The following is a 22,035-nucleotide window of genomic DNA, read 5'->3' on the forward strand; positions in this document are numbered from 1 at the left end:
TCAAAATGAAATGTAACTACTGAACATATTGCCAAATGGCTGTGTTACAATGTAAGTTTGACCACTAGGAGTACTGTATAAAAAGTTCATCCCTCTAGCTAGAGTGGATTTTGAGAAAATGTTCCTTATATTCGAAAAATTCTAATTCACGGGAAATGGCTATCAAAGTTTCTCAATACATTCCTGCACTATAGGATGGATTATCAGGGTCTTCTTCTTTATCCTCCAAAAGCTTCCTCCTCTGTCTTCTTTTCTGGCCTGTTGTTCCATCATACTTCATATGCCTTTCTCTTCTTTCTGCTCCTCTTATCCTTTCTCTGTCAATATTTCTTAGTGCTCGTACAGTGTTCACCCCAGCTGTAAATCCTAATGCCTTCAGAGCTTCACACTTCACACTGTTCACTTGGTTGTAGGTTGCTATTTCATCATAAATGCCAAAGTGCAGTGTTTTTACGCTTACAAACACCCTTTTAGGAATCACTTTCCAAATCAAATTGTTTACGCTCTCATTAGGATTCTGCGTCTTTCCGTGTAGACATTTGTGTAACAATTCTGGCTGTGCTAAGTCATGAAAAATTGGTTTTATTGCATTTACCACAGCTGCTGGTAAACCATGTTTGTGATCATAGTCCTTTTTTGCATTATATTTGCACCAGGAATCTTTTGGGCACAGGCTGTGTTGAGGGTATTCATTGGAAGAGGCAGTATGAAGGAACAATGCCCACCCTGCTTTTCGCATGTCTCTAACATTACTAGTATTTTGCCTTATAGCATACCCATAGTATCTCTGTAGACGTTCAATCACCTCATCGGTAAGCCTGCCTCTCCCTCCTATTGTCTTTCCATCACTGAGCTTACTTGAACCCAAAGTTTGTTTGAGCGATCGAAGCCGTGCACTCATACGCTTTTGTACATGCCCAATGCATTCCAACTTTTCAACTACAAATTCATTTCCGTATGGTTTCAGTTCCTCTATAGTCTTGAAACCTTTGGAGTCACCATCCCCAAGGTAGTATTTGCTAGAAGATGTCACAGGGCTATGGCCGGCCATGTGTTGCTTAGCAGAAGAACGCACTGTTTCAGTAATTGTAGTATCGCAACTTGGTATTAGTGTTAATTTTCTTTTCCCTACGTTCTTCCTCTTCTTATATACACGGTTACTAAAACGTGGCATCGTAACCAGAACAACGCTTTACACAAGAAGTATAATACTACCAACAACAGGCGCAACACTGAACTAATTCGATACGGTAAACAGCAAAGAGACCATGTTCCGCGCTCTTAGCGCTTCATTTGTTACAAAAAACAATGTAGCCAACCCTTGCACACTCGCTGTATGCGTTAACATAAGGCGCTGTATGCGTAACAGGCCGAGAAAATCCCAAGCAGTTCGCCAGGAAGTCACGAAAGGGTGTTAGATGCATTCAGCGGCCGCCCATTTCCTCTGCACGCATGGGGGAAAATGGTAATAACTCCACTTCTAGGGCGAGTAGAACAATAATTCAAAGTTTACATTAAAGAGGAATGTTCCAATTAATTTTCGGTAGCAAAAAAAAAAAAAATAAAAATAAAAATAAATTAAAAAATCGTAATTTTTTGGATTTGACCACCTCCGGCTCCCCTTAAAGGCATTCTTGACTAACATCAACTTACCACATCCAGTCTCAAAGATGACTGACGCTCACGACCGCTACAGCGTGTATTTAGCAGACCTAATTTGCACCCTTACAGTGGCGCTAGCGCTGCTCTAATGCGACTGGCGCGAAATCTGAATAGACGCTGTCTTTTAGATATAAAAACACGCCTACCAACTGGCGTTTATATTGCACAACCCCTTCTCGTTGTTCCGATTTTTTTTCGGTCAGTGTATATTACTAAATGGCTGAAACGGTGCACGATTCCACTTTCAGGTTGCCTACGTATGGGGAAACAAAAATTTTGTTTTACGGCATTTCGTACGGTTACTGATCGAGTTTAAAAAGTTAAAATGATGTCGTAATCTACTCATTAAGAGGCATAATGTTAAGCTACAGGTTTAATACAGTAAGTCAAGAGTTAAAATTTAGGAACCGTGTGCTTGGCTTGCCGGAGCGTAACTCACGGCGCGCAAACATACGGACTTTTATTCAGCGAGTATTTGAGAATGTGAGCATTTAGCGACTTCCGACAAACTTTGCAGATAATTTCACACCTTACGAAACTTTTTCCAACTGCATTTCCGTGCTACAGCAGTCTTCACGAATTGTTTCCAAATCGTTGGCGTGCCAGTTCACCGGATTTGACGCCTGTACACTTTTTCCTATGGGGAATGCTGACTACAAGGACATACCAACAACACCCGATGATATGCAACGACGTATTACTGCAGCCTGCTCGGACATCTCTGCTGAAATGCTAGATCGTGTGCAGCAGTCGTTCAATACCAGACTGGAAGCGTGTATTGGCGCTGCCGGTGGTAACACAACCTGATATTGTCACATGGGCTGTGCGGCTGGTCCCGGCGGAGGTTCGAGTCCTCCCTCGGGCATGGGTGTGTGTGTTTGTCCTTAGGGTAATTTAGATTAAGTAGTGTGTAAGCTTAGGGACTGATGAACTTAGCAGTTGAGTCCCATAAGATTTCACACACATTTTTTTTGTTATGGTCAGTTGTCTGGTTGCTGGTCAGAATCCACACAACTAGTGTACGCACGTGTGTAGTTCTTTATTGTGTGCTACCACAGGTATTGTACGAGTGTCGATGTGGGAACTTTCAACACGATACCTCGCAAACGAATCGCACTATAATCCTGCAACAAACACGCTGACATTCTAACTTAGTCTTCTACTTTTAGACTGTTGATGTCAAAAGGCATTGTTTCATTTGAAAAAAAGTGTACGTTTCCATAAATCTGTTGATTAGCTAACAGCACGAGCCCCTTACAAGCAATACATTCTGTGGAACCTGCATATCAATAGCATTTTCCATTTCCGCAATACTTGCGGTGAAAGTTTTGGGTGACTTAATCTGTTTATAAGGAGCAGCCAAATGAAAACGGAACACTCGCCACAACGGGTCCATGGAACGGTTTCGTTCGAAAGTAATCACCGCAGCTCCTGATGTAGTGGCTAGCGGTGCTGCCTCTGGATCACAGCCGGCCGCGGTGGTCTAGCGGTTCTAGGCGCTCAGTCCGGAACCGCGCGGCTGCTACGGTCGCAGGTTCGAATCCTGCCTCGGGCATGGATGTGTGTGATGTCCTTAGGTTAGTTAGGTTTAAGTAGTTCTAACTTCTAGGGGACTGACGACCTCAGAAGTTAAGTCCCATACAGCTCAGAGCCATTTGAACCATTTTTGTAAATGGGCTCTCATTAGACTTTCACAAAACACAGTAAATGGGATGACACCATTAATAAATACAGACTTCGATCAGAAATCGGTAGCTAAGGTAGAATATTCAAAATTTCTAGGTGTATGCATTGATGAGGGGTTGAACTGGAAAAAACACACTGAAGATCTGCTGAAACGTTTGAGTTCAGCAACTTATGCTATTAGGGTCATTGCAAATTTTGGCGATATACATCTCAGTAAATTAGCTTTCCACGCCTATTTTCATTCTCTGCTTTCGTATGGCATCATATTCTGGGGTAGCTCATCATTGACTAAAAGAGTGTTCATCGCACAAAAGCGTGTAATCAGAATAATTGCTGGAGCTCATCCAAGGTCATCCTGCAGACACTTATTTAAAGAGCTAGAAATCTTCACTGTAGCCTCACAATATATATATATTCACTTATGAAATCTGTTATTAACAATCTGAAGGAATTCAAAAGTAATAGCAGTGTACATGGCTACAACACTAGGAGAAAGTATGATCTTCACTACTCAAGGTTAAATCTAACTTTGGCTGATAAGGGGATAAATTATGCTGCCACAAAAGTCTTTGGTCACTTACCTAATAGCATCAAAAGTCTGACAGATAGCCATATAGCATTTAAAAGGAAATTAAAAGAATTTCTGAATGGCAACTCCTTCTACTCATTAGATGAATTTTTTGATATAGTAAGTGGGTAATTCCCCCCCCCCCCCCTAAGAAAAAATTGTCATGTAATATATTGTGTAATTTAATATCTTGTATAGACACCTTTTATTAACCTGGCACGTTCCACATCATTACGAACTGTCGTATTCATGATCTATGGAACAAGTACTAATCTAGTCCAATCTATTTCGGAAATCGTTAGGGACTGCAATATTCCGAAATCCACAGTGTCAAGAATGTGTCGAGAATAACAAATTTCAGGTGTTACCTATGACTACGGACACTGCAGAGGCCGACGGACTTCACTTAACGACCGTGAGCAGCGGCGTTTGCGTAGATTTGTCAGTGCTAACAAACAAGCAACGCAGCTTGAAATGACCGCAGAAATCACTGTGGGACGCACGGCGAACGTACCCGTTAGGGCTGTGCGGCCGAAATACGGCGTCATTGAGCTACGGCAGCGGACGACCCGCATGAGTGTCTTTGCTAGGAGCACATCGCCTGCAGCGCCTCTTCTACATCTACATCCATACTCCGCAAGCCACCTGACGGTGTGTGGCGGAGGGTACCTTCAGTACCTCTATCGGTTCTCCCTTCTATTCCAGTCTCGTATTGTTCGTGGAAAGAAGGATTGTCGGTATGCCTCTGTGTGGGCTCTAATCTCTCTGATTTTATCCTCATGGTCTCTTCGCGAGATATACGTAGGAGGGAGCAATATACTGCTTGACTCTTCGGTGAAGGTATGTTCTCGAAACTTTGACAAAAGCCCGTACCGAGCTACTGAGCGTCTCTCTTGCAGAGTCTTCCACTGGAGTTTATCTATCATCTCCGTAACGCTTTCGCGATTACTAAATGATCCTGTAACGAAGCGCGCTGCTCTCCGTTGGATCTTCTCTATGTCTTGTATCAACCCTATCTGGTACGGATCCCACACTGCTGAGCAGTATTCAAGCAGTGGGCGAACAAGCGTACTGTAACCTACTTCCTTTGTTTTCGGATTGCATTTCCTTAGGATTCTTCCAATGAATCTCAGTCTGGCATCTGCTTTACCGACAATCAACATTATATGATCATTCCATTTTAAATCACTCCTAATGCGTACTCCCAGATAATTTATGGTATTAACTGCTTCCAGTTGCTGACCTGCTATTTTGTAGCTAAATGATAAAGGATCTATCTTTCTGTGTATTCGCAGCACATTACACTTGTCTACATTGAGATTCAGTTGCCATTCCCTGCACCATGCGTCAATTCGCTGCAGATCCTCCTGCATTTCAGTACAATTTTCCATTGTTACAACCTCTCGATACACCACAGCATCATCTGCAAAAAGCCTCAGTGAACTTCCGATGTCATCCACCAGGTCATTTATGTATATTGTGAATAGCAACGGTCCTATGACACTCCCTCTTCTGGGCTCCTGACCATATCGATTGGATCCTAGACGAGTGGAAAACCGTGGGCTGGTCGGATGAGTTCCGACTGAAGTTGGTAATAGTTGATGGCGCGGTTCGAGTGCGGCGCAGACCCCACGAAGCTATGGACCCAAGTTGTCAACCACTGTGCAAGTTGCTGGTGGCTCCATACCGGTGTGGATGTGTTTACATGGAAGGGACTAGCTTCTCTGGTCGAACTGAACCGATCAGTGACTGGAAATGATTATGTCAAAAATGGCTCTGAGCACTACGGGACTTCTGAGCTCATCAGTCCCCGAGAACTTAGAACTACTTAAACCTAACTAACCTAAGGACATCACACACATACATGCCCGAGGCAGGATTCGAACCTGCGACCGCCTAGGACCGCTCGGGAACGAGTGAAAGTCTGTTCCGCCTTGCATCGAGAAATCAGTTCGGGAGGCTATTCATTAATTAGCTCTGAGAGACTTTTAAGGAGACGCTTATAACTACATCCTTGAACATTGAAGCACCAAAGAAACTGGTATAGGCATGCGTATTCAAATACAGAGATACGTCAACAGGCAGAATATGGCGATGCCGTCGGCAACGCCTGTATACGACAGCAAGTGTCTGGCGCAGTTGTTAGATCGGTTACTGCTGCTTCAGTGGCAGGTTATTAAGATTTAAGTCAGTTTTAACGTGGTGTTACAGTCGGCGCACGAGCGATGGGGACACAGCATCTCCGAGGTAGCGATGAAGTGCGAATTTTCCCGTTCGACCATTTCACCAGTGTACCGTGAATATCAGGAATCCGGTAAAACATCAAATCTCCGTCATCGCTGCTGCCGGAAAAAGATCCTGCAAGAACGGGACCAAGGACGGCTGAAGAGCATCGTTCACCGTGACGGAAGTCCAACCCTTCCGCAAACTGCTGCACATTTCTACTTTTCAACGTAACATCATCGATATGGACTTTCGGAGACGAAGGCGCACTTGTGTACCTTGATGACTGCACGACACAAAGTTTTACGCCTCGCCTGGGTTCGTCAAGACCGACATGGCAGTGCCTACAATCCTGCCAAATGGTTCAAATGGCTCTGAGCACGATGGAACTTAACGTCTGAGGTCATCAGTCCCCTAGAACTTAGAAGTACTTAAACCTAACTAACCTAAGGACATCACACACATCCATGCCCGAGGCAGGATTCGAACCTGCGACCGTAGCGGTGACGCGGTTCCAGACTGTAGCGCCTAGAACCGCTCGGCCACACCGGCCGGCATGATTATGTCCGTTTACTTCAGTTCTAGCCATTCATGGACTTGATGCTCCCAAACAACGATGGAATTTTTATCGATGATGGTTCAAATGGCTCTGAGCACTATGGGACTCAACTGCTGAGGTCATTAGTCCCCTAGAACTTAGAACTAGTTAAACCTAACTAACCTAAGGACATCACAAACCTCCATGCCCGAGGCAGGATTCGAACCTGCGACCGTAGCGGTCTTGCGGTTCCAGACTGCAGCGCCTTTAACCGCACGGCCACTTCGGCCGGCTTTTATCGATGACAATGCGCCATGTCACCCTGCCACAAATGTTGGCGACTGGTTTGAAGAACATTCTAGACAATTGGAGCGAATGATTTGACCACACAGATAGCCCGACATGAATCCAATGACACATTTATGGGGTATAATCGACAGGTCAGTTCGCGCACAAAATCCTGTACCGACAACACTTCCGCTATTATGGGCGGTTATAGAGGGCAGAATACCTCAATAATGAGATTTTCACTCTGCAGCGGAGTGTGCGCTGATATGAAACTTTTCTGGCAGATTAAAACTGTGTGCCGGACCGAGACTCGAACTCGGGATCTGTGCCTTTCGCGCATAAGTGCTCTAATCTGCCAGGAAGTTTCATATCAGCGCACACTCCGCTGCAGAGTGAAAATCTCATTGTGGAAACATCCCATACGCTGTTGCTAAGCCATGTCTCCGCAATATCCTTTCTTTCAGGAGTGCTAGTTCTGCAATGTTCGCAGGAGAGCTTCTGTAAAGTTTGGAAGGTAGGAGACGAGGTACTGGCAGAAGTGAAGCTGTGAGGACGGGGCGTGAGTCGTGCTTGGGTAGCTGAGTTGGTAGAGCACTTGCCCGCGAAAGGCAAAGGTGCCGAGTTCGAGTCTCGGTCCGGCACACAGTTTTAATCTACCAGGAAGTTTCAGAATGGCTCAATATTTCTGCAGGGAGCTTGCAACAACTTGTCAGGTACATGCCGGAGCAAATAGAGGTCCGAGATTAGGAGCTATCCCATGACCTTTGATACCTCAGTGTATTATTGTAGGAGGTTTTCTTCTAGTTTTGACCAGTACTACCTCCTGCATAAATATGTGACACTGACTTTTTAAATACACAACACAGCCCCGAAACATGGCTGATGCCAGAGGTTCAAAACCAAACTTAGGTGGTTATCAAGAAAGAGTTACACAGACGAAAAAAAGCGGACCTCTTGAAATCCTCGCAGCGTCGGCAAACCGTCTGCTTCCGATGGCCGGGTCCGTGCAGCGTAGCCATCACGGTGCCGCTGACATAACACAGGGCGGGCTGGGGTTGTCACTTGCTGCACCGCGGAACACGCGAGACTGTGAACGCCGCAACACGCAACCACGGACAACGCACCGCATACTCCAGATGCCTGGCGGCTACTGAGCAGCCAGATGTGCGACAGCGGGCCACGCGTGAGACAGCCCGAGTGGTGGGGGGAGGGGTGACCGGGTGGGGGAAGTCGTGAGTGCGAGTGGAGGGGGGGAAGCGAACGCAGCCTCGTGGACCCGCCGAGGTCGTCTGGCGGCTATTCTACTTCTCTGTGGCGATAGGCGACCGAGATGCGAGGCCATTTCGATTGTTTACACCAGTCGCTGATTCATATCGATGAACTGAATCCTCATAATCGATTGTTCGATTAATTCTTACGTTACGGTCTTTTCCCCTTCCTCGTATGGGCCAACAAAGAACCACGTGCCAACCCCAATTCGTTATTCTCTTCTTTCCTTTGACTACTCTTTCACCTCTGCTCCCTGTGCTCTGATTACTTCACACCAGTTTTTTTCACTCACTTACCTTGGAATCCTTCCATATCAGTACCTTTTCACTAAACACTTCTCTGTCAGTTTTTTCTTCAACTTTAGTATTATCGAATCCTGCCTCGGGCACGAATGTGTGTGATGTCCTTAGGTTAGTTAGGTTTAAGTAGTTCTAAGTTCTAGGGGACTGATGACCTCGGATGTTAGTCCCATAATGCTCATAGCCTTTTTTTAGTTTTTAATAAAGTTTTCCTCAATTTCTGCAAGTTTCCACTTTTCAAAACCTCTGTTACTCCTTCTAATTATCTTTGCTGGTTCCTGTATTTGCGGCTTGAATTGATCATACTGTTCAATTTTTCTCGGGCATTTCCATTTTTTTCCGTTTTATGTTCCTCTCTGTTAAAGCTCATTCACATATTGCATTCCACCATATATTCTTTTCACTTTTGATAGACGCAAATATTTTTCGTGCAGCATTATTAATGCCTGCAGATAACTCTGGCCAGTTGCCATGTTTATCTATTTTATTGTCGGCTTGATATTTTTGAATCGATTCTTCTGTTATGATAAACAATTCTGGATTATTTTTTATTAGTTCTTGGACTATAAAGCATTCGACTGGGATCACTTCCAGCCCATAAGCGCGTACAATACTTACATTCTTGTGGCATCAACACTAGGTATTCTTCAGACCACACCACTGCTCACGCAACTCGTGTCAGCAACGGAAGCAGACAAGACAGCAGACGAAAACGTTCTGTAACTGCTAGCGGCGAAGTGGAGAGGGGGCGATGTTCCTTTGGCGGTTCGCTAAAACACCGACAAACAGCGGAACACGAACGAACACTAACGAATGCCGTTTGCTGAGGCGCGCCTTGTGTCTACACCAGAGAGAACTCTTGCCCGCTTTCGCGCGTTCGCTCCGGCGCAGTGCAACCATCATATTGCGATCTACCCTAGAGCGGTAATAGTAAAGGGAGCAGTGTGGGTGAGAAGGAGTTATATTGTGGGGAGTGAGAGAGAAGTGGTGATAGCATGGCCGTGTTGGAAAATTTGGAAATTTGTGGTAAGCTCTTATGGGACCGCTGGCTGTGGTGGCCGAGCGGTTCTAGGCGCTTCAGTCTGGAACCGCGCGACCGCTACGGTCGCAGGTTCGAATCCTGCCTCGGGCATGGATGTGTGTGATGTCCTTAGGTTAGTTACGTTTAAGTGGTTCTAAGTTCTAGGGGATTGGTGACCTCAGAAGTTAAGTCCCATAGTGCTCAGAGCCATTTGAACCATTTTCTTATGGGACCAGACTGTTGAGGTTATCGGTTCAAATGGCTCTGAGCACTATGGGACTCAACTGCTGAGGTCATAAGTCCCCTAGAACTTAGAACTACTTAAACCTAACTAACCTAAGGACAACACACACATCCATGGGCGAGGCAGGATTCGAACCTGCGACCGTAGCGGTCGCGCGGTTCCAGACTGAGGTCATCGGTGCATAAGCTTACCCACTACTTAATCTAACTTAAACTAACTTACGTTAAGGATAACACGCACACCCATGCCCGAGGGAGGACTCGAACCGACGGGGGGAGCCGCGCGAACCGTGGCAAGGCACCGAAGACCACGCGGCTGTAGCTGTGTTACTCACGAAACGTGACAACACGCTACTACACACGCTGCAGACGACTTCCCTCGGTGCGGTATACTTCCACCAAAACGTGCGCCTCACAGTCTTAGACTCGCGTGTTCCCTACCCGTTAACACTTTGTCGTGAATCCACAGGTTGGAACCGCTGCTCAAGGCTACGTCTTTTAAAAGAGAAGTAAGACTTTTGACGGCGTGACCTACATCTGTATCTACAGTGGTATTACTTGGACTCACTTTTAGTTTATGCAAAGCGTAGTTTTACGATCAGATCTAACAAAAAGGGTTAACTCAGTGCAAAATAAACTAGGCTACCCGCATCGCTCAGTGTGAAGCGGCAAATTTCCGCGAGCTCATCGCTGATGGGTTACAGAGGGAGCGATATACGGGAAACTACCTTAAAGAAAAAGAAAAAAAAATCACATAATCAGCGAAGTGTGGAAAGTGGGGAGACAATACTGTGTCGAGAGAAAGTATCCTGTCGCAAACTGGGCTTCAATATGAACAAACGTCATTAACCGGATTTATACATCAGAGGCCAACGCAACGTGACACAAAACAATGATGTACCCCACTGATAAACCAGCTGGTTTAGCGCAATCGGGCGGAGGCAAATGCTGTCTGTAACATATGAGAACTAAAAAAAAACTGAAACTCCTCCAGAACAGGCTTTGAAGGTCCAGTAGTACCGACCGGCCGCCGTGTCTTCCTCAGGACCACAGGCGTCACTGGATGAGGATATGGAGGGACATGTGGTCAGCACACCGCTCTCCCGGCCGAATGTCAGTTTCAGAGACCGGAGCCGCTACTTCTCAGTCAAGTAGCTCCTCAGTTTGCCTCACAAGGGCTGAGTGCACCCCGCTTGCCAACAGCGCTCGGTAGACCAGATGGTCACCCATCTAAGTGCTACCCCAGCCCGATAGCGCTTCACTTCGGTGATCTGACGGGAACGGGTGTTACCACTGCGGCAAGGCCGTTGACCAACATATGGGAACTAGAAAACACTAATTCGCAGATTCACATGTGACGCGATAAACGAAACGTCAAAATGGTTCAAATGGCTCTAAGCACTATGGGACTTAAAATCTAAGGTCATCAATCCCCTAGACTTGTTGTTGTTGTTGTGGTCTTCAGTCCTGAGACTGGTTTGATGCAGCTCTCCATGCTACTCTATCCTGTGCAAGCTTCTTCATCTCCCAGTACCTACTGCAACCCACATCCTTCTGAATCTGCTTAGTGTATTCATCTCTTGGTCTCCCCCTACGATTTTTACCCTCCACGCTGCCCTCCAATACTAAATTGGTGATCCCTTGATGCCTCCGAACATGTCCTACCAACCGATCCCTTCTTCTGGTCAAGTTGCGCCACAAACTTCTCTTCTCCCCAATCCTATTCAATACTTCCTCATTAGTTATGTGATCTACCCATCTAATCTTCAGCATTCTTCTGTAGCACCACATTTCGAAAGCTTCTATTCTCTTCTTGTCCAAACTATTTATCGTCCATGTTTCACTTCCATACATGGCTACACTCCACACAAATACTTTCAGAAATGACTTCCTGACACTTAAATCTATACTCGATGTTAACAAATTTCTCTTCTTCAGAAACGCTTCCCTTGCCATTGCCAGTCTACATTTTATATCCTTTCTACTTCGACCATCATCAGTTATTTTGCTCCCCAAATAGCAAAACTCCTTTACAACTTTAAGTGTCTCATTTCCTAATCTAATTCCCTCAGCATCTCCCGACTTAATTCGACTACATTCCAGTATCCTCGTTTTGCTTTTGTTGATGTTCATCTTATATCCTCTCTTCAAGACACTGTCCATTCCGTTCAACCGCTCTTTCAAGTCCTTTGCTGTCTCTGACAGAATTACAATGTCATCGGCGAACCTCAAAGTTTTTATTTCTTCTCCATGGATTTTAATACCTACCCCGAATTTTTCTTTTGTTTCCTTTACTGCTTGCTCAATATACAGATTGAATAACATAGGGGAGAGGCTACAACCCTGTCTTACTCCCTTCCCAACCACTGCTTCCCTTTCATGTCCCTCGACTCTTATAACTGCCATCTGGTTTCTGTACAAATTGTAAATAGCCTTTCGCTCCCTGTAAGTTACCCCTGCCACCTTTAGAATTTGAAAGAGACTATTCCAGTCAACATTGTCAAAAGCTTTCTCTAAGTCTACAAATGCTAGAAACGTAGGTTTGCCTTTCCTTAATCTTTCTTCTAAGATAAGTCGTAAGGTCAGTATTGCCTCACGTGTTCCAGTATTTCTACGGAATCCAAACTGATCTTCCCCGAGGTCGGCTTCTACTAGTGATAATGTGTATATTATGTACTCAATAAACAAGGTACAAGTGGGCCAACAGATGTCATTATGTTCACGCATACCGAGTATGAGGGAAGCGCAACATACATCGACAACAAAGAAGGAGATGGAAATCAGTCAGAGCATTATCAACACCGACCTACTATCGATATAAACCCATCTAGGCGATAACAGCGTCACCTGGCCAGGAATGACTGCTAGTCAGACAGACACACGGGGCACGTAGTATCAGTCAGCGTGCTGTCCGTGTCTACAATGGGGCAGACGCGCTATCTGATTTTGACTGAGAGCAGATTAGATTAGATTTACTTTCATTCCAATTGATCCGTAGTGAGGAGGTCCTCCAGGATGTGGAACATGTCAGAAAAACAACAATACATGACAAATATTTACAACTAAAACAAATAAGCGAATGTACCATTCCACAGGTCCCAAGTGGAATGATCGTCATTTTTTAATGAACACTAAGAGTCATTTTACAAATACTAATGCACTGAATTTAAAATAAAAAAAGTTTATTTATTTATTTATAAGGTAATAAACATGTAATACAACTACTGTAATACTTATTTACAATGAACACATTACTGCACTGAAATGGTGCAGAAGTTAGATTATACTTACACACACACACACACACACACACACACACACACACACACACAAATTTTCAATGAACACATTACTGCACTGAAATTGTGCAGAAGTTATGTTGTACTTATATACAAATCAGTTGGTTTTACTAAGAAATTCATCAATGGAGTAGAAGGAGTTGGCCACCAATAAATCCTTTAGGCTTCTCTTAAACTGAACTTAATTGGTTGTTAAGCTTTTTATGGCTGCTGGCAAGTTATTGAAAATGTGTGTTCCTGAATAATGCACACCTTTTTGTACAAGACTAAGTGACTTTAAATCCTTGTGAAGATCATTCTTATTTCTAGTATTGATTCCATGAATTGAGCTGTTGGTTTGAAAAAGTGATATATTTTTAATGACAAATTTCATTAAGGAATAAATATATTGCGAAGCTGTAGTTAGTATCCCTAGTTCCCTAAACAGGCTTCTGCAGGATGTTCTTGAGTTCACACCACATACAATTCTTACTGCACGTTTTTGTGCCCGGAAAACTTTAGCTTGGCTTGATGAATTACCCCAAAAAATAATCCCATATGACATTATGGAATGAAAGTAAGCATAGTATGCCAGCTTTTTCATGTTTATATCCCCTATGTCTGACAAAATTCGCATTGCAAACAGAGATCTGTTAAGACGCTTCAGCAGTTCCGTGGTGTGCAGATTGTAATGGCCTGGGGGCTCGGCACGAGCATTTGGGAAACCGAATGACTTTTCAGGTGTTCGAGGAGTGCTGTGGTGTCTTCAACACGTGGCGAAACCAATGTGATACCGCGTTCAGACGTCCTGCGGTTGGGTGGCCGCGCCTCATTACAGATGTAGAACGTCGTAGGCTGGGCACACTGGCATAATAGGACAGACAGGGAACTGTGGCAGAACTAACGTCAGACTTGTAAGTTGGGCAGAGTACAAGTGTGGCTGAACACACAGTACACCGAACACTCCTAACGATGGGCCCCCGCAGCAGACGACCCGTCCATGTGCCAGTCTTAACATCACGACATCGCCAACTACGACTGAAATGGGCACGTGACCATCGGCACTGGACGTAGGCGCAGTGGCAGAGCATCGCACGGTCTTATCAATCCAGATACCCCTAACGATGGGCCCCCGCAGCAGACGACCCGACCATGTGCCAGTCTTAACACCACGACATCGCCAACTACGACTGAAATGGGCACGTGACCATCGGCACTGGACGTAGGTGCAGTGGCAGAGCATCGCACGGTCTTATCAATCCAGATACCCCTAACGATGGGCCCCCGCAGCAGACGACCCGACCATGTGCCAGTCTTAACGCCACGACATCGCCAACTACGACTGAAATGGGCACGTGACCATCGGCACTGGACGTAGGCGCAGTGGCAGAGCATCGCACGGTCTTATCAATCCAGATACCATCTTCATCATGCCAATGGGAGGGTCCGAATCCGTCGTCTTCGAGGCGGTCATCTCCTTGGCACCTGTACTATGGGACGTACAAAACCGGGGGGCAGCTCCATTATGCTCTGGGGAACATTCACAGGGGCATCTGAGGATCCAGTGGAGCTAGTGCAAGGCAGCGTGACGGGCAAGGAATATCGCACGCTTGTTGCACACCACGTACATCCCTTCAGAACGATCATGTCTCCCGACGGCTGTGGCATTTTTGTCTTCGAACACGACAATGCGCCATGTGACAGGGCTAGGAGTCTGATGGAGTGGCTCGAGGAACACAGTGGCGAGTTGCAGTTCATGTGCTGGTCCTCCAGTCTGCCATATCTGAACTCGATCGAAGACATCTGGGACGTGTCCGCCCCCGGTAGCTGAGTGGTTAGCGCGACAGATTGTCAGTCCTAAAGGCCCGCGTTCGATTCCTGGCTGGGTCGCAGATCTTGCACCCGGCGAAGGGTCTAGCCGACGGGAGGCCCTAGTCACACGACATTTACATTAGTTTATCTGGGATGTGACTCAACGTGGCGTCAGAGCTCATCAGCTCCCCTCCGCGGAATCTACGCGAATTAGGCGACACGTGTGTGCAGATGTGGTGCGAACTTTCTCCAGCGACCTACCAGGGCGTCCATGCCACGACACGTCGCCTCTGTTATCCGTACCAAAGGTGGACATACCGGCTGTCAGGTAGCAGGTCACAATGTTCTGACTGATCAGTGTATGTTACAATAGTATTTCAAAAAACAAGTGCTTATTAAGCCGAGAGTCTTTCTTTACTAACGTTCGCTCTATAAATCAAAGACGCAATGACGGAGCGAGGTGGCGCAGTGGTTAGACACTGGACTCGCATTCGGGAGGACGACGGTTCAATCCCGGGTCCGGCCATCCTGATTTAGGTTTTCCGTGATTTCCATAAAATCACTCCAGGTAAATGCCGGGATGGTTCCTCTGAAAGGGCACGGCCGACTTCCTTCCCCATCCTTCCCTAATCCGATGAGACCGATGACCACGCTGTCTGGTCTCCTTCCCCAAACAACCAACCAACCAACCAAAGACGCAATGATGGATATAAAAAAAAATTCAAGAGTAGAATTAAAATTCAACGTGAATGGGTATCAATGATAGCATTGCTATCGTCAGTGACAGTGAAACACTATTAGAGAACGTGCTCAATGGAATGAGAAGTGTAATAAGTACGAAATGAGATTAAGGATAAAGTTAACACCAAAATTGGGAAACACGAAGGAGATGATGTGAACGAATTCTCTTAGGTGCCAAGCAAAATAACTTATGACCGAGGAAACGAGGAGGACATAAAGACGACTAACACAGGCAAAGAGGGAATTCTTGGGGAAGTCTTCTAGTAATATCAAGCAAAAGGTAATTCAAAAAAAGAATTCTCAACAAAACCGTACCTTTAATCTTATAGACCAAATAAAAGGCCATTTACGTTGGTTTGAATACAATATTACATACGGATTAAGTTTAAATTTTAGATGAGTCGTCAGCGCGACAGAATGTCAATCCTAAGGGCCCGGGTTCGATTCCCGGCTGGGTCGGAGATTTTCTCCGCTTCATCCATATCGACGCGCAAATCGCCGAAGTGGCGTCAAACCGAATGACTTGCACCCGGCGAACGGTCTTCCCGACGGGAGGCCCTAGTCACACGACATTTACTTTTTTTTTTACCAGCGAAGGAGAAAAATCACACAATTACCTGTTTCACTTGTTGATTCGCTTTCCTACTGGTTATTTTTCCAGCTTGCTGTAAGAACAGGTCGCCTACAGTGAAGTGTCTAACTGCATGACTAGAACTCGCCACTCGAGAGCAAGCGATAAAATCTGCAGCCAGCAGACAACGAAACAGTATCTACATCTACATCTATACTCCGCGAGCCACCTTACGGTGTGTGGCGGAGGGTACTTATTGTACCACTATCTGATCCCCCCTTCCCTGTTCCATTCACGAATTGTGCGTGGGAAGAACGACTGCTTGTAAGTCTCCGTATTTGCTCTAATTTCTCGGATCTTTTCGTTGTGATCATTACGCGAGATATATGTGGGCGGTAGTAATATGTTGCCCATCTCTTCCCGGAATGTGCTCTCTCGTAATTTCGATAATAAACCTCTCCGTATTGCGTAACGCCTTTCTTGAAGTGTCCGCCACTGGAGCTTGTTCAGCATCTCCGTAACGCTCTCGCGCTGACTAAATGTCCCCATGACGAATCGCGCTGCTTTTCGCTGGATCATGTCTATCTCTTCTATTAATCCAACCTGGTAAGGGTCCCATACTGATGAGCAATACTCAAGAATCGGACGAACAAGCGTTTTGTAAGCTACTTCTTTCGTCGATGAGTCACATTTTCTTAGAATTCTTCCTATGAATCTCAACCTGGCGCCTGCTTTTCCCACTATTTGTTTTATGTGATCATTCCACTTCAGATCGCTCCGGATAGTAACTCCTAAGTATTTTACGGTCGTTACCGCTTCCAATGATTTACCACCTATGGCATAATCGTACTGGAATGGATTTCTGCCCCTATGTATGCGCATTATATTACATTTATCTACGTTTAGGGAAAGCTGCCAGCTGTCGCACCATGCATTAATCCTCTGCAGGTCTTCCTGGAGTACGTACGAGTCTTCTGATGTTGCTACTTTCTTGTAGACAACCGTGTCATCTGCAAATAGCCTCACGGAGCTACCGATGTTGTCAACTAAGTCATTTATGTATATTGTAAACAATAAAGGTCCTATCACGCTTCCTTGCGGTACTCCCGAAATTACCTCTACATCTGCAGATTTTGAACCGTTAAGAATGACATGTTGTGTTCTTTCTTCTAGGAAATCCTGAATCCAATCACAAACCTGGTCCGATATTCCGTAAGCTCGTATTTTTTTCATTAAACGTAAGTGCGGAACCGTATTAAATGCCTTCCTGAAGTCCAGGAATACGGCATCAATCTGCTCGCCAGTGTCTACGGCACTGTGAATTTCTTGGGCAAATAGTGCGAGCTGAGTTTCACATGATCTCTGTTTGCGGAATCCATGTTGGTTATGATGAAGGAGATTTGTATTATCTAAGAACGTCATAATACGAGAACACAAAACATGTTCCATTATTCTACAACAGATTGACGTAAGCGAAATAGGCCTATAATTATTCGCATCTGATTTATGACCCTTCTTGAAAATGGGAACGACCTGCGCTTTCTTCCAGTCGCTAGGTACTTTACGTTCTTCCAGCGATCTACGATAAATTGCTGATCTGCAACTCCACTCTTCATTTACGGGTTCTGTAACAATAACTCGGGCAAAGAACATACGTCGCCTTCCAGTAGCTCAGTTGAAGAAATTTCTGTAACATAGTTGGGGTCTAGTGAAGCAGGGGATACAACCCGTCGGCTTTGAACAATGACGTCATTCCTTAGTCATAGATAGTAATGTCTTCACTTCGAGGCATAGATAATAAAGCAGTTCTGTGTTCTAATAAGCGCTATCATTAAAATAATTGAATGTGAATTTAAAAGCGATCGCTTGATATTCGCTAAATCATTAAACGTGTGATTTAATTAAGTTAATTGTTTGTTTCTTATTCAGAGGTTGCAAATGTAACGTACGTGTATTTGCACCTATTCGTAAGTAGGATCAGTTTATTCTATCTCGTGAGATTTATTTTTAAAGCCAAAAAACACTTATCAGCTACTGAAGCATCAGTATCTTAGGATCAGTTTATATTATCTCGTGAGATTTAAAAAAAAAAAAAGCCAAAAAACACTTATCAGCTTCTGAAGCATCTGTATCTTAGTATCAGTTTATTCTATCTCGTGAGATTTTTTTTTAAAAAAAACCCATTAGGAGATACAGATGCTTCAGTAGCTGATAAGTGTTTTTTGGCTTTTTTTAAAAAAATCTCACGACATAGAATAAACTGATCCTAAGATACAGATGCTTCAGTAGCTGATAAGTGTTTTTTGGCTTTTTTAAAAAAAAATCTCACGAGATAGAATAAACTGATCCTACTTTATGTTAGTAATAGCGGAGACGAAATAAACAGCACATCATATAATGTTGATCGTCGGTAAAGCAGATGCCAGACTGAGATTCATTGGAAGAATCCTAAGGAAATGCAATCCGAAAACAAAGGAAGTAGGTTACAGTACGCTTGTTCGCCCACTGCTTGAATACTGCTCAGCAGTGTGGGATCCGTACCAGATAGGGTTGATAGAAGAGATAGAGAAGATCCAACGGAGAGCAGCGCGCTTCGTTACAGGATCATTTAGTAATCGCGAAAGCGTTACGGAGATGATAGATAAACTCCAGTGGAAGACTCTGCAGGAGAGACGCTCAGTAGCTCGGTACGGGCTTTTATTGAAGTTTCGAGAACATACCTTCACCGAAGAGTCAAGCAGTATATTGCTCCCTCCTACGTATATCTCGCGAAGAGACCATGAGGATAAAATCAGAGAGATTAGAGCCCACACAGAGGCATACCGACAATCCTTCTTTCCACGAACAATACGAGACTGGAATAGAAGGGAGAACCGATAGAGGTACTGAAGGTACCCTCCGCCACACACCGTCAGGTGGCTTGCGGAGTATGGATGTAGATGTAGATGTAGATCTACAATTTGTATCCCGTGTTCCACTTAGGGTTTACTGAAGCGGAGGATACATCGGTCAGGTGAAGAACAGGACAGCAATGCTAGTTGAAACTAAGAAATCGACTACGCTGAACTTGTATCCCGTACTGCACTTAAGCAATACAGTTCGAAAGAGTTTCGAGATACAACTGACTTACATGTAACGTGATGTATTCTTTGCTAGTAATTTCATTCATTTCTTTCCATTGTATTTTGCGGAGAAATACTAAGATACAAACAAGCGATATCGTTAACGTGAAAATACTGCTGGCCCTTACGTATGTGAAATAAAGTTTATCTCTCTCGCACTCCTTTGTTTCTCAACATTCTCCTCAGCTCTTTCATCTTTGTAATACATGCTCTCTGGCGACTTGTGACGTCATTGTTCAAAGCCGACGGGTTGTATCCCCTGCTACACTAGACCCCATAGTTGTAACATATGGAGTACGGGGTGTTTACTACATCCAAACTCAGGATTACAAACAATACATCAAATCAGACATCCCTTCAAACAGTTTTTCTCAAACGTGTTCAATGCGAGCATCGTTTGTCTCACACACACAGTCCACAGGCGAGCTCTTCCCAAACCTTGATCAGTGTTTCTGGAATAACTTTTGCAACAATGCTGTTTCTAAACTCGGGTACATCAGCTGGTAGCGGAGGCACACACACATTATCCTCTTCGTGAAGCCCAAAAGGCAAAAACTGCACGACGTGAGATCGTGTGTGAACGTGGATGCCATGCGAAACAAGCTCTATCGTCCGGCCCGTTGAGGCCGATGCAGCGGTCGGGTACAGTGCCGTTTAAGAAACTGCGTACCAAGTTATGCCGGTGAGGAGGCGCACCGTCTTGTACCCAAATACACTCCTGGAAATTGAAATAAGAACACCGTGAATTCATTGTCCCAGGAAGGGGAAACTTTATTGACACATTCCTGGGGTCAGATACATCACATGATCACACTGACAGAACCACAGGCACATAGACACAGGCAACAGAGCATGCACAATGTCGGCACTAGTACAGTGTATATCCACCTTTCGCAGCAATGCAGGCTGCTATTCTCCCATGGAGACGATCGTAGAGATGCTGGATGTAGTCCTGTGGAACGGCTTGCCATGCCATTTCCACCTGGCGCCTCAGTTGGACCAGCGTTCGTGCTGGACGTGCAGACCGCGTGAGACGACGCTTCATCCAGTCCCAAACATGCTCAATGGGGGACAGATCCGGAGATCTTGCTGGCCAGGGTAGTTGACTTACACCTTCTAGAGCACGTTGGGTGGCACGGGATACCTGCGGACGTGCATTGTCCTGTTGGAACAGCAAGTTCCCTTGCCGGTCTAGGAATGGTAGAACGATGGGTTCGATGACGGTTTGGATGTACCGTGCACTATTCAGTGTCCCCTCGACGATCACCAGTGGTGTACGGCCAGTGTAGGAGATCGCTCCCCACACCATGATGCCGGGTGTTGGCCCTGTGTGCCTCGGTCGTATGCAGTCCTGATTGTGGCGCTCACCTGCACGGCGCCAAACACGCATACGACCATCATTGGCACCAAGGCAGAAGCGACTCTCATCGCTGAAGACGACACGTCTCCATTCGTCCTTCCATTCACGCCTGTCGCGACACCACTGGAGGCGGGCTGCACGATGTTGGGGCGTGAGCGGAAGACGGCCTAACGGTGTGCGGGACCGTAGCCCAGCTTCATGGAGACGGTTGCGAATGGTCCTCGCCGATACCCCAGGAGCAACAGTGTCCCTAATTTGCTGGGAAGTGGCGGTGCGGTCCCCTACGGCACTGCGTAGGATCCTACGGTCTTGGCGTGCATCCGTGCGTCGCTGCGGTCCGGTCCCAGGTCGACGGGCACGTGCACCTTCCGCCGACCACTGGCGACAACATCGATGTACTGTGGAAACCTCACGCCCCACGTGTTGAGCAATTCGGCGGTACGTCCACCCGGCCTCCCGCATGCCCACTATACGCCCTCGCTCAAAGTCCGTCAACTGCACATACGGTTCACGTCCACGCTGTCGCGGCATGCTACCAGTGTTAAAGACTGCGATGGAGCTCCGTATGCCACGGCAAACTGGCTGACACTGACGGCGGCGGTGCACAAATGCTGCGCAGCTAGCGCCATTCGACGGCCAACACCGCGGTTCCTGGTGTGTCCGCTGTGCCGTGCGTGTGATCATTGCTTGTACAGCCCTCTCGCAGTGTCCGGAGCAAGTATGGTGGGTCTGACACACCGGTGTCAATGTGTTCTTTTTTCCATTTCCAGGAGTGTAAAATTATGCGATTCCACTTCTTCCAACTGAAGAAACAGCGCGTACCACTTTGGTGCCAAATACAGTTCTGTTTCAGCTTCTTCCAACTGAGGGAAGAGGCACGGTTCTAGAGCGTCAAGGTAAGAACCACCAGTCGCTTCACCGAAAGAGAGAGGCCAACAGACTTTCCGCTGGGATATGGCACAAAAAAAAACAATCAACTTAGGGGAGTCTCGTTGCAACCGTACCAACTCGTCGTGATCTGCTAATCCCCAGATGCGCATACTATGAGTCTTCACGTTTCCACTTACGTGAAATGTCGATTCATCGATGAAGACGGCACGACCCAGAAAATCTTTATCGTTATGCAGCAAAATTTCGTTTGGAAAGTTGCCACGTAAATCGTAGTCTGTAAGCTTTAGAGCTGCAAACTAGACTGAAGAGGCGAAGAAACTGGTACATCTTCCTGATATCGTCTATAGCCCTCGCAGAAGTGCCGCAACACGACGTGGCACGGACTCGACTAATGTCTGAAGTACTGGTGGAGGGAATTGACACCATTAATCCTGCAGGGCTCTCCATAAATCCGTAAAAGTAC

General features: G+C 45.7%; 1 protein-coding gene and 1 pseudogene across 1 annotated transcript in view; both read right to left on the reverse strand.

Annotated features, from left to right (window-relative positions):
• Positions 1 to 22,035, reverse strand: part of LOC126109440 (uncharacterized) — an 841,290-nt gene that overhangs the window by 723,825 nt on the left and 95,430 nt on the right. The window lies entirely within an intron of this gene.
• Positions 10,992 to 11,109, reverse strand: LOC126109959 (5S ribosomal RNA; annotated as a pseudogene).

This window comes from Schistocerca cancellata, chromosome 12, assembly GCF_023864275.1.
Source record: "Schistocerca cancellata isolate TAMUIC-IGC-003103 chromosome 12, iqSchCanc2.1, whole genome shotgun sequence".
In the NCBI taxonomy this organism is placed as follows: Eukaryota; Metazoa; Arthropoda; class Insecta; order Orthoptera; family Acrididae; genus Schistocerca; species Schistocerca cancellata.